At 37.3% G+C, this 11,382-nt stretch overlaps 1 long non-coding RNA gene across 1 annotated transcript; it reads left to right on the top strand.

Annotated features, from left to right (window-relative positions):
* The first annotated feature begins 2,063 nt into the window (after positions 1–2,063).
* On the top strand, positions 2,064–8,231 carry LOC128020097 (uncharacterized). Its single transcript, XR_008185282.1, has 3 exons — positions 2,064–2,532; positions 3,795–4,013; positions 7,876–8,231. It is a non-coding gene; the product is annotated as an uncharacterized LOC128020097 (long non-coding RNA).
* Positions 8,232–11,382: the final 3,151 nt, after the last annotated feature.

The raw sequence follows: 11,382 nt of genomic DNA, 5'->3' as shown, positions 1-11,382 counted from the left end.
GATGGCAAACATGGTAGCTCATATTTTCCCCTCCTCCAAGAACTGCTGTCAGACCTCACACTTTGTAACTCACTGTTGACTCGGCCAACTCCAATCACTCACCTCATCAAAGTAACTTTCATTATGTTTTGAGTTATTATTACTGTGCTGATTAATTTTAACCCCCAGCACTTTTTAATAGCTCTGAGATTCATAATTAGTCAGGGTAATATGCTCAGAGCCTGAGCAATGGTCTTCTGTTTAGATTCAAATTCATAACGCCTGTCAAGGACGAAAGAAAGAAAGAAAGCAAAAACCTGGTGTCTGTTCTTTTTGAAAGTGGTGTGGTAGACTTTCCATAATTTATCATGGTCCTTTCATGTATTACATACTAACTTCATAGAAAAAATAAAATAAAATACAGCTACACCTTCAACAAGGAAAAATTCCTTCAGCAGAGTGAATGTTGGCCAGCCTTACCTTTCACGGTCCTCTGTGCCAGATTCACAGAGCTCTCATGCAAAAACAGCTGGCTTGGACCAGCTCTTAGTCTTTTCATCTCAACCCTGCAATATATTTAATTACTTACCTAAATATACATATGAAAGAGTGGTGTGACATGACCAGAGAGACCTGGAGCTGTGAAGCCCAGCATGGCTGAGAATCTGACACACGTCCAGACATTAAATGGATCAATAAGTGTCTCTGTAACTAAATAGCGAGTTGCTGTCAAATGAACCTGGAGGTTTATGACTGACTGCAAGCCAGGCAGGACATGAGTATACCGTTATGAACAGAAGAAGAAACAAGACAGATTTAAATGGGTAAGAGGAACTATACAGATGGGAAGGGGAAAATAATGGAGGAATATTAATATGAAATATGAGGATTTTGGACCCTACAGCCAGTATAATTCTGGGAAGGCAAATTTTCCATTGGAAAACATGAAAAGAGAAAAGGAAAAAAAAAAAGTAAAGGAAGGATAAATAATTATTTATAGTGCATGAGTGAGTATAGTTTTGGCCTGATAAGAAATTAATTTGAAAATCATTTTGTCCTTTTGAATAAGTATAATTTCCTGGTTTAATAGACAACTGAGTCAGTTTTCAGTCAGTTTTCTCTATTCTAATTCTAAAGTTTTAAAGCAGCTCTACAGATTTGTGCCATAAAGTGAGCAGTCCAAAGGTATAGCCTCATTTGTTGGTTGCTTCCTGTTGACAAAAAGTGCAATCAGCGTCAATGGGAACCAAAACAGTTTTATTACCAACCCCCCAAATATATATATATATATATATATATATATATATATATATATATATATATATATATATATATATATATATATATATATATATATATATATATATATATGATGCACCCAGTAGATCCATTATAAAATGAATTGTTTAACCAATGGTGTTGTCAGCAAACAAAAGAAGACAATACCATTAAGTACAGCTCAACAGAGTTTATTAAATTAGCCTTCATCAGAGGAGAAAGTGATGATCCCATGTATGGATATTCCTGGAGAGTTCAGAGCATAGACTTAATAATCACATTGGTGTCTTTGCAGGTGGTGATAGACCTGGAGAGCTGAGCAGAGTCACAAACGGGTGATTGTGAATGAGTGGGAGAAGCTGAAGGATCTGGTGTTGCTGTTGATACCATGTTAAAAGGGGGAGTATTTGAGAAGCCTGTTTAAAAACTGATTCTTTTTTCAAATCAGTTTGGCACATAAATTGCACACTTTAGCTGTATTATTTCATGCTTTAATACACAATATTTAGCACTTGTAGCTATAAAGACCTAGGGACACAGATCTCTAATGATACAATTTTGGGACTGGTTGCAACAAAATCTGTATAATTCTAAGGGAATTATCAAGAGTTTTCTTAATTTAAGGGGTTTGTTGCCTAGTAATATTAATGTATCATAACTGCATGCATGTGTGCAAAACGTGTGCTTTAAAAATAGGTCTGCACCTCACTTTTAATATAAGAAAATAATCTTGCTTTTGTGTTATCTCAAAATCCATAGGGCTGCATGCAATCAGTTTAATAACTTACATTCTTGGTTGGCATTGACAGCCGCTCTGAGTCTCGTAATCATACAGTGTTAAACATTAGATACTGTATTTCTGTAACTTTGAACAAATGACTTTTGATCAATATCATTGTAAGTACACTCTCTCATCATTGTGTAAACATTTCTATTTATAATTTCCTGGTATCAGAAGGTGTTTTTTTTTGTTGTTTTTTAACCTACAAGCTTCGTGTCACTAAAGATTGCAGCATTTTGTTTTGAATAGCATGTTTCTAAGAGACATACACAAACATCTAACCGAGGACAAAGTCACTTGTTTACTTTACTAAAGGAAAAAAGCTCTAATGCCTTGCTCTAATGAAATTCCAACATCCTGTTGCAGTTTCCCTGCAGTCACCTGGGAACACGAGCCTGTGAACACGCGTTTGGAGAGGATCTGCTGTGATTCACACTCCCACACGTTGGCTACTATCACTCAGTCGGCGTTCGGGACTGACAAACATTTGACAGGTCTGACTCTCAAACTGTTCTTTAGGATAAAATGACTGCCTTAATCTTTTTCACAAGTAATGTCTGTTACCACAGTGACACAAAATGATTGCAAATATCACAGGAAACATCACAAGCTTTAAGAAATAGTTGCCCTTACAAAAAAGAAGGGTCACACTTATTTTAAGTTCCAACGAACTAACGATTAACTATGTTAACTCACTATTACCGAACTGTTAACTATGAATTTTGCTTCCTAATTTGCTGTTTATCGATGGATAGTAAGCTATTTGGTTAAGTGTATAGGAACCAAAATATAGTCATGCAGAATAATGCATTAAAATGTGCTTAATAAGTACTTATAAACTGTGCTAGTATGCTATATGCTAGTTGGCCTTATGCTAGTAATATGCATACTAGTTAATAGTGAGAATTGGTCCTTAAAATAAAGTTTTACCAAATAAGTTTATACACCTATTAGTATGCTTAAAAGTATACTGTCAGTCTACTTTTTATGTACTTGTCAGAAATAAACTGTATATACTTTGTACTGTACTCAAAGTTTACTACTGGTATTCCTAAAGGCAGAGTGGGTGATTTGGTTCAAAAAAAAATTTTTTTTTATACTGGTTGCAAGTTTCTTCACATCCCGAAAGCAATCACTAAGTTAAGTGGTCTAAATGTATTTATATGTATTTATATCATCTGTGGAAGGTGTAGGGGTATTAAATGTTTGTCCATATCTCTTGGCTCGAGGGCTGTGATAGGCTGTCCTACCTACCTGCCTGTCAGTGCATTTAATTGCATATCTTGACCCTATTCACGCATTCCATTACGCCACTGTAGACTAATCGAGAATGCAAGGTGTTAGTGGGCCAATTTGGGTCAATTTAGTTGTATTGAAATAGTACACTTACAAGTATACTACTAGTACAATGATATTACTTAAAGATTTACATGAACATTACATAAGTATACTTCAAATTAACTTGCAGTATGTTTTTGTATGACTGTTTCCTTATTTGTGTTTAAAAGATTTAAAAAAATATTTAAAATTATGAATTTTAAGGTGAATATTTATGAAAATGAACCCAGGCCTTTGAAGAAAAAAACACCATAAAAGTAATTCATATGACTTACATTCCAACTCTTCTGAAGCCATCTGAAATGTGTTTAAAGAAATGTCAATTGATTTTAACAGATCTCCTTGATGCTTTTAGAAAAGTGGTATTGTGTAATATGGGAATGAATCATTATTTGACTCAGATCTTTTTCCATTTTAGAAAACCATCTATTTCTCACGCAAATCTATCCTATGACTTCAGATTATGGTGCACAAGTCATATAGTGTACTTTTTGATGCTGTTACGGTGCTTTTTTGAATCTTGAAAACTCCAGTCTACATTTATTCCAAAGGCTTGGAATAAAACAACAAAATCTGTCCTGTTATGTTCTGCAAAAGAAAAGAAGACATACAGGTTTGCCCAAACAACAACGTGATGGTGAGTAAATGATGGCAGACATTTATTGTAAACTATCCCTTTTAAAATGAATTAGTGAGTACTCCACTTAATCCAAACAAATATAACTCCATAATACAACATGGAAAAAAGAAGGGGGTTATGCAATATAATGACAAGATTCAGCAAGTTAAGCAAGGAAGTTTTTAATAAAAGGGAAAATAAATCTTTTGACCGTAGGCCTATCCAAAGCCTGTGATTTGCAATAATTCATTTCACGGTGGAGAATGTTCTGAACCCCTACAGTTGTTCAGCGACACCTCTTTTCCAACACAAACTAGCCATCTCCAAAAAACACTTCACTAGGGACCGTGTTCCCCACAGTGAGGTCAACTGTATTCGATTCCGACCGGCTATTATGTTTGGTCGTGAGGCGAGGATAGTTTCTCCAATAAAATTTGATGATAGTTTAGTCTATCTCCTTTGACAAAGGGGACAGCAAAGCAAATTATGGTCCCACCCTGTTAGGCACCCTGACTAGGGCCAAAAACCCAGCATAGACCAGAATGAACTTGGCCTGTGGAGCCTCCAGATGTGTCATATAGAGAACATTTGGTCTTTTTACAATCTCACTGCTTTTCCCTCCATTTCTCACTCGATATCCTCTGTATCCCGTGAAGAACTTGAAACAGCATGCTCTTTTTTCCATAGCAGCTTGCCAGATTTCTTTTCTCTGATCTTAGCATCCCTCTTCTTGTTGTGTCCTTTCAAGAAACACTTGATGTGGGAAAATTCTGAGCAAATCCCTAACCCCGTTTAATGTATTAAACTTTGTCATGTAACTCGTTTGTGATATGAATATGTTGTCCCAGAACTATATGTTCTTCTGAGTAATATGTGAAAGGGTCTTACTTTAGGATGAACAGAGTTTCTGATAACTTTTTTTTTACTGTTTGTGGAGACTGCTTTACCATTATTATTATTATTATTATTATTATTATTTCTTTTTTATGCTGGTTTTTCATGGTATAATCAATTTCAGATAACCCTATCCTTCTTAAACAGCATGTAAAATCAAAGGCAACTGTGATTGGTTGATTCAATCATGTCAATCAAGAAAATACTATTTAAATTTTCTACTTTAAATTTTCATATTTAGTTCAATGTGTTACTTATTGTTTATATGCTTAAAAGTGACTGACAATTTCTTAGTTTATGTATGTACAGTATTTATGTATTTTTTATTATTTTATTTGATTATTTTTACTTATTCATTTTGTGTGTGGTTTGGAAGCAACACCATGGCATCCCTAGTACTGTGTCAGCAAGTCTTGTCCAGGCGATTGTCTCTTTTTAAGAAAAAGAAAATTTGTCCCTTGTGCTTTTTTGACCGAATCAAGTGTGTTCAGAGAGGTTTCCATGGGCCTTTCCGAATAAATATTACATGACGTTTTGTTCTTATCCAAAACAATGAGATGGGATTTTTTATTTTGTGAGGTTGCAATATATTCAAATACTAACTTTCAATATCGAAGATACCAATGCTGTAATCCTTTTGTTTAAAGGTGACCAAACACCCAATATCATGTTAATCTTGAGTATCTATAAAGTAGTATTGCATCCTTAATTTCTCCAAAAAGCCTTTAGTTTTATCATATTTATAAAAGAAAGATAAAGTTTTCCAATTCTCTCTGAAAGCAGCCGACCTCCTAGAGGCGCACCGTGGGCGAAGCTGATGTGTGACGAGCACTTGAGCACCGACTGCAAACAAAACAGAAGCATTTGATGCAGTTTCACTTACTGTCTGCAGTTCTGAGACATTATTCCTGAGCAAGTCCCATGCAACACTGCCGAATGAAGCGCATTGATGGGCAAGCTCTTGCTCTCACTCTGGTCGATGCTATTCTGGTAGAGATGCCCATATAAGGAGTTCCAGCGTTCATTATGTAATGAAGTGCCATGATAAAAAAAATAAAAAATACCTTTCAGAAACTTGTAAGAAACCGGGAAGTGTGTATTTGGCACAAAAATGCTCTGTCATACGTCCAGATCATTTTTTTATTATTATTATTATTTTTTATTTTACTTTGGCCATTCTTAGCATGATAATCCTCTTTAACAGTGTAAATTACTCTGAATGCATGAAACAGCATTAGACCTCCCCTTTAAAAAAAGATCATAATTTATTAATGTTCTCCGCCTTCCTTTCTTCTTCTTATAAAGGTTGAATTCTTTGATGTCCATTATATATATACACCCACTGGCCACTTGATTAGGTACACCTTGCTAGTACAGAGTTGGACCCCCTTTTGCCTTAAGAACTGCCTTTATTCTTCATGGCATATATTCAACAAGGTGTTGGAAGCATACTTCAGAGATTTTGGTCCACATTGACATGATAGCATCATGCTGTTGCTGCAGATTTGTCGGCTGCACATTCATGATGTGAATCTCCCGTTCCACCAAATCCCAGAGCTGCTCTATTGGATTGAGATCTGGTGACTGTGGAGGCCATTTGAGTTAAGTGAACTCATTGTCATGTTCAAGAAACCAGTCTGAGATAATTTGAGCTTTGTGACATGGTGCTTTATCCTGCTGGAAGTAGCCATCAGAAGATGGGTACACTGTAGTTTTAAAGAGATGGACATTTTCTTCAACAACTGCCGCTCACTGGATGTTTTCTCTTTTTCTGACCATTCTCTGTAAACTCTGTAGATGGTTTTGTGTTAAAATCCCAGTAGATCAGCAGTTTTTGAAATACTCAGACCAGTCCGTCTGGCACAAACAACCATTCCATTCTCAAAGTCACTTAAATCTCCTTTCTTCCCCATTCTGATGCTCGGTTTGAACTTCAACAAGTCATCTTTACCACATCTAGATGCCTAAATGCATTGAGTTTTTGCCATGTGATTGGCTGATTAGCAATTTGTGTTACCAAGCAATTCTCACCTACACCAATCAAAACACTTTTAGATAAGGCTCTGCCCCTTTATGATGCAACTCATATATCCATGAGATTCCTCTTCATTGTAGCCCTCCTAAGAAGTTTTATTAATGATGCTATAAAAATGAAAGATTCTAACTATATAAAAGTGTCATGTTCCCACACGCCCTCAGCCCTGTCCAGTTATTGCTGGAATGTTCATTTTTCAGCTTTATAATGTTTACTGAAGACCCTATAGAGAGTTTGTTCTACAGAAAATGCCCAGTTCCTTTAATAAAAATAAAAATGATAATAATAATTAAATATATATATATATATATATATATATATATATATATATATATATATATATATATATATATATATATATATATATATATATATATTATTTTTTTTTATTTATTTTTTTTACAAGAAATTTGTGTTACAATATATGAAATGTCACAGCTTCCCCTGGGCATTTAAAAAATATTTTCAAGTTTAGTAATTATATTCCAATTTGTAATTATTATTATTATTATTATTATTATTATTATTATTATTAATTACATTTGAAATAATAAGTACACAACTTGAAATAATAATTTAATCTTTATTTACATTTTTATTTTTGAAATTGATACAATGAATTCTGAAAATTTCATTTTTTTAACTGAAACTCTTAATCCAAATCACTAATATTACTCTAGTTAAACATAGCAGACAAATATCTTTCTTCTCCAAAATGGCAAAATGTTGCTACTGTATGATTATCATTGTATCAACCACTGCAATGTTGGGAGTGACGTCTGTATTTTGTACATACCAAACGATAATTTAGAGGATTCACGCCTGCATTTAAAGTCTCTCCCAGAACAATGCAGCGAGTACATGACCACTGAATGTTCCATCAAGTTGCTTTTAGCTTGAAGCAGTCAAAAAGAAAACATTCATAATTCATCTGTCATTATTTTTCCACAGCACAAGTCATTCGAAATGCTTGGAAAGAGCTGCTCTTCAGATCTTGTAAAACCTGGGATGCAAATTCCACAACGCTCTTTTGCCAACAATTCCTCTCTTGCTCAAGGCTGCATTCCAGCAGAAGAGAGGTTCTTATTTTGCCTATTTCTAAGCACCTGTTACCTTGGAGACCAGAGAAAAAGAAATAGCATTGCAGTAGGAGGCAATATCCTCAGAAATGTACGAGACACACCCTTGGAGATGAAATGGCCGGGAATTAATCATTCTGAATGTGTAATGGAGCAATTTGTTAAAGCTTTGCATTCAGGTTGCATTAATTAGTTTATGATAATTTTTTTTTTACAAATTGTTTATCTTCAACATGCTAAAAGTCAGGGCTATTTGAAAAATGAAAAGTTTTTTTTGTTTGTTTTTGTAATATTATATCATTAATATAAAATAAATTGTAAAAGTTGTAAAGAAAAAAGTTAGTAATAATAATAATAATATTTAGCTTTTGATTTATTCAATATATATGTTATTTTTTCTTGAGAAGCATTTCTGCTCAAGGCTGCATTTGTTTATTTAAAAATTCAGTAAAATATTGTGTGTTGTGAAATTGTGAAATATTAAAACAATTGTGTGTGTGTTTGTGTGTGTGTATATATATATAATTTATTCTTGTAATAGCAAAAATGTATTTGTTACAAGATACTTCATTAAATCATTCTAATATGCTGATTTGCTACTTAATTATCATCATCTATTATTGTTCAATTATTATTAATGGTTATTCTCATTATACCTGTTTTTTTTGTTTTTATTAAAGAAAATTGAAATATTATGAATGTCTTTACAGTCATTGCTGAATAAAACTATTAACTTTTGTTTTTAAGGATAATGTAACATGGTTCCCTTATCAAAAGCTACACTCGATGCTACGCTCAATTGCGCTAATCCAATGCGCATCGAGTTAAAAACATCTCAACTTGTCAGAATGCTGCAAGCGCACCGCGGGTTAGGTGACAAGAACTAACCAACCAGCTTCATCCTTTCCAGTAACAACGTTGAAAGCTCAGCCAAGATGAAGGAACAGCTGATCATAGCTGTATATGGATTGCCATTTTGAAATAAATTTATTAGCAGAGCGCAGGTCATGGTTGCTTAGCAACGACAGATGCCTCAGGAGTGCAAGTGCCCGAAGGCTTTGGAAAGAAGGAGAAAAAGCGGCTCGCCTAGCATTTTCCACGCGTTTTTAAGAGCAATATGTGAATGGCCCCTTACACTGCATGGTTCAAGTGACCCAATTCCCATTTTTTTCCTCTCATGTGGCACAGATCGGATACGACCTGTGCAGCTCTGGCTCCTCTATGACTCCAGGGCATCCACATTTAAAATGTATATAAACGACTGGATGAATCTGACCCAGTCTCAAGAGCTTGTGCTTCGACATCAACATGTCATCTTAACTCATATTGAATCTCTGGGGTCGAGACTCAATGCTAAGAGAACAACGTATTTGGGTGTGGTATGGGATTCGATCACAATGAATGCGGGCACAGCTGTCTCTTGCAAGCGTCGAATCCATTCTAACCACTATAAAGAGCGCCAAGCTAGGCCAGAAAGTCACTGTTAGGTCTCTCTCACTGTTAGTTTTGAGATACTTTTGGGCCTCCTGCACAAGAGATCTTGTCAGTTGTGGCACAGAGCCAGGGGATTTAATTCAAGGGCCAGTGCCCAGAGGCAAATAAGGGTTATGCGCCAGGGGCTTCATACCCTATCTATGTGGTTCAGACCCCAGTTTCTTACTTTGGGTCCCACTCTAGGTCCGTGTTGTCATCGCAGGATGCTAATGACAGATGCTTCCCTCATGGGCTGGGGAGCGGCCATAGATGACTGTCCAGTCCAAGGGATCTGGAGAGGTCATCTTCTCAAATTGGCACGTCAATTGCCTTTGAAATGAAGACTGTATTTCTGAAATACTTCCTCCAGCAGTTGAGAGGCTACCATGTCCTAGTGCGGGTGGACAATACATCTGTAGTCTCTTACATAAATTGCCAGGGCGGACTGCAGTCGTGCTGCTTGAACGATTTAGCGCACCAGGTTCTGATTTGGGCACAGGAAAGTTCCTGTCACTCAGGGAGAGTTACATTCCTTGCATATGAATGTGGGAGCAGACTTGCTGTCCAGACATGCTGAAATACGGGAAATGGAAACTCCACCCCGAAGTAGTCAGTCAAATCTGGGAAAGATTTTAAGTAGCAGAAGTGGACCTCTTTACTTCACAGAAGATGGCACAATGTCCCCTCTTCTTCTCTCTGACTCATCCAGCTCCCTTGGGTCTGGACGCGATGGCCCATGCATGGCCCAGACTGCGTCTTTACGCCTTTCCTCCAATTGCTCTGCTCCCGGGAGTCCTGGCCAAGGTCCATCGACAGGGGTCTGCTCTTACTGATAGCGCCCTGTTGGCCAACCAGAGTCTGGTTCTCAGATCTAATATCCCTCCTCAATGGCTCACCATGGGTGATTCCAGTCAGGGTCAATCTTCTCTTTCAGGCACAGGTGACAGTATTTCATCCCTGGCCTTAGCTTGTCTGGCCCCTGAGGGGGACCAACTAAGAGATACTGGTGTTAGGACTTCCTCCACTAGAAGAACTTATGCCCTCAGATGGAGTGTTTTCAATGCTGGAGCTCCCGCAAGAGAAATTGTCCTCAGGCACATGCCCTAGTACTCCGAGAACTTACATGGCCACTAGTTTGGCTTGCCATGTTTTGATTGACAGGGTTTCTGTGGGAAAGCACCCTCTAGTCGCCCGCTTCATTCATGGGGCTCAGAGGTTGAGGCACCCACTAGAGGTACAGCCTCTTCAGGGGATTTAGCCGTAGTGCTCGAAGGACTGGCTGGCACCCCTTTCGAACCATTAGAGTGCCTGCCAGGCTTCTGACTCTAAAGATGGTTTTACTTATGGCCATTACCTCTCTAAAGAAAATTGGGGATTTACAGGCTTTATCAGGCCTGCCATCCTGTGTCGATTTTGCCCCTGGGAAAGTCAAAGCTATTTTGCATCCTCACCCTAATTATCTTCCGAATGTTCCCAGTTTCACATTGGTTGAGGGATGCTACTGCTCAAGTGTGTGATGCGGCAGGTTTGTCCTCTCCGCACACATTTGTCAGGTTCTATAGTTTGGATGTCCATCCTACTCATTTTCAAAGCCTTCTGTCTTCTGCTATTTACAACACCGGACCAGGAAAGACTTCACTTAATGTGTCCAGTACGTGCTCTTCAGATTGATGTCCACCGCACTAGCCAGTGGCGTAAGCCAGAGCAGATTTTCATATGCCATGGGGGCCGCCATCAGGGGTGCGGCTGCCACCAGGCAAACAGTTTCACTTTGGGTGAGGGTTGCTATTGACCTAGCCTACGAGGCGCATGGTTAAACTTCGCCATCTAGGAGTTAGTGCCCATTCAACCAGTGGGGTTGCATCTTCAAAGGCTTAAGCAAGAAGTGCCCCCTTGCAGCAAGTGT

Source organism: Carassius gibelio, chromosome A9 (assembly GCF_023724105.1).
Source record: "Carassius gibelio isolate Cgi1373 ecotype wild population from Czech Republic chromosome A9, carGib1.2-hapl.c, whole genome shotgun sequence".
Lineage (NCBI taxonomy): Eukaryota > Metazoa > Chordata > Actinopteri > Cypriniformes > Cyprinidae > Carassius > Carassius gibelio.
Note: the sequence above shows the minus strand (reverse complement) of the source record. Positions and strands in the feature narration are given on the sequence as shown.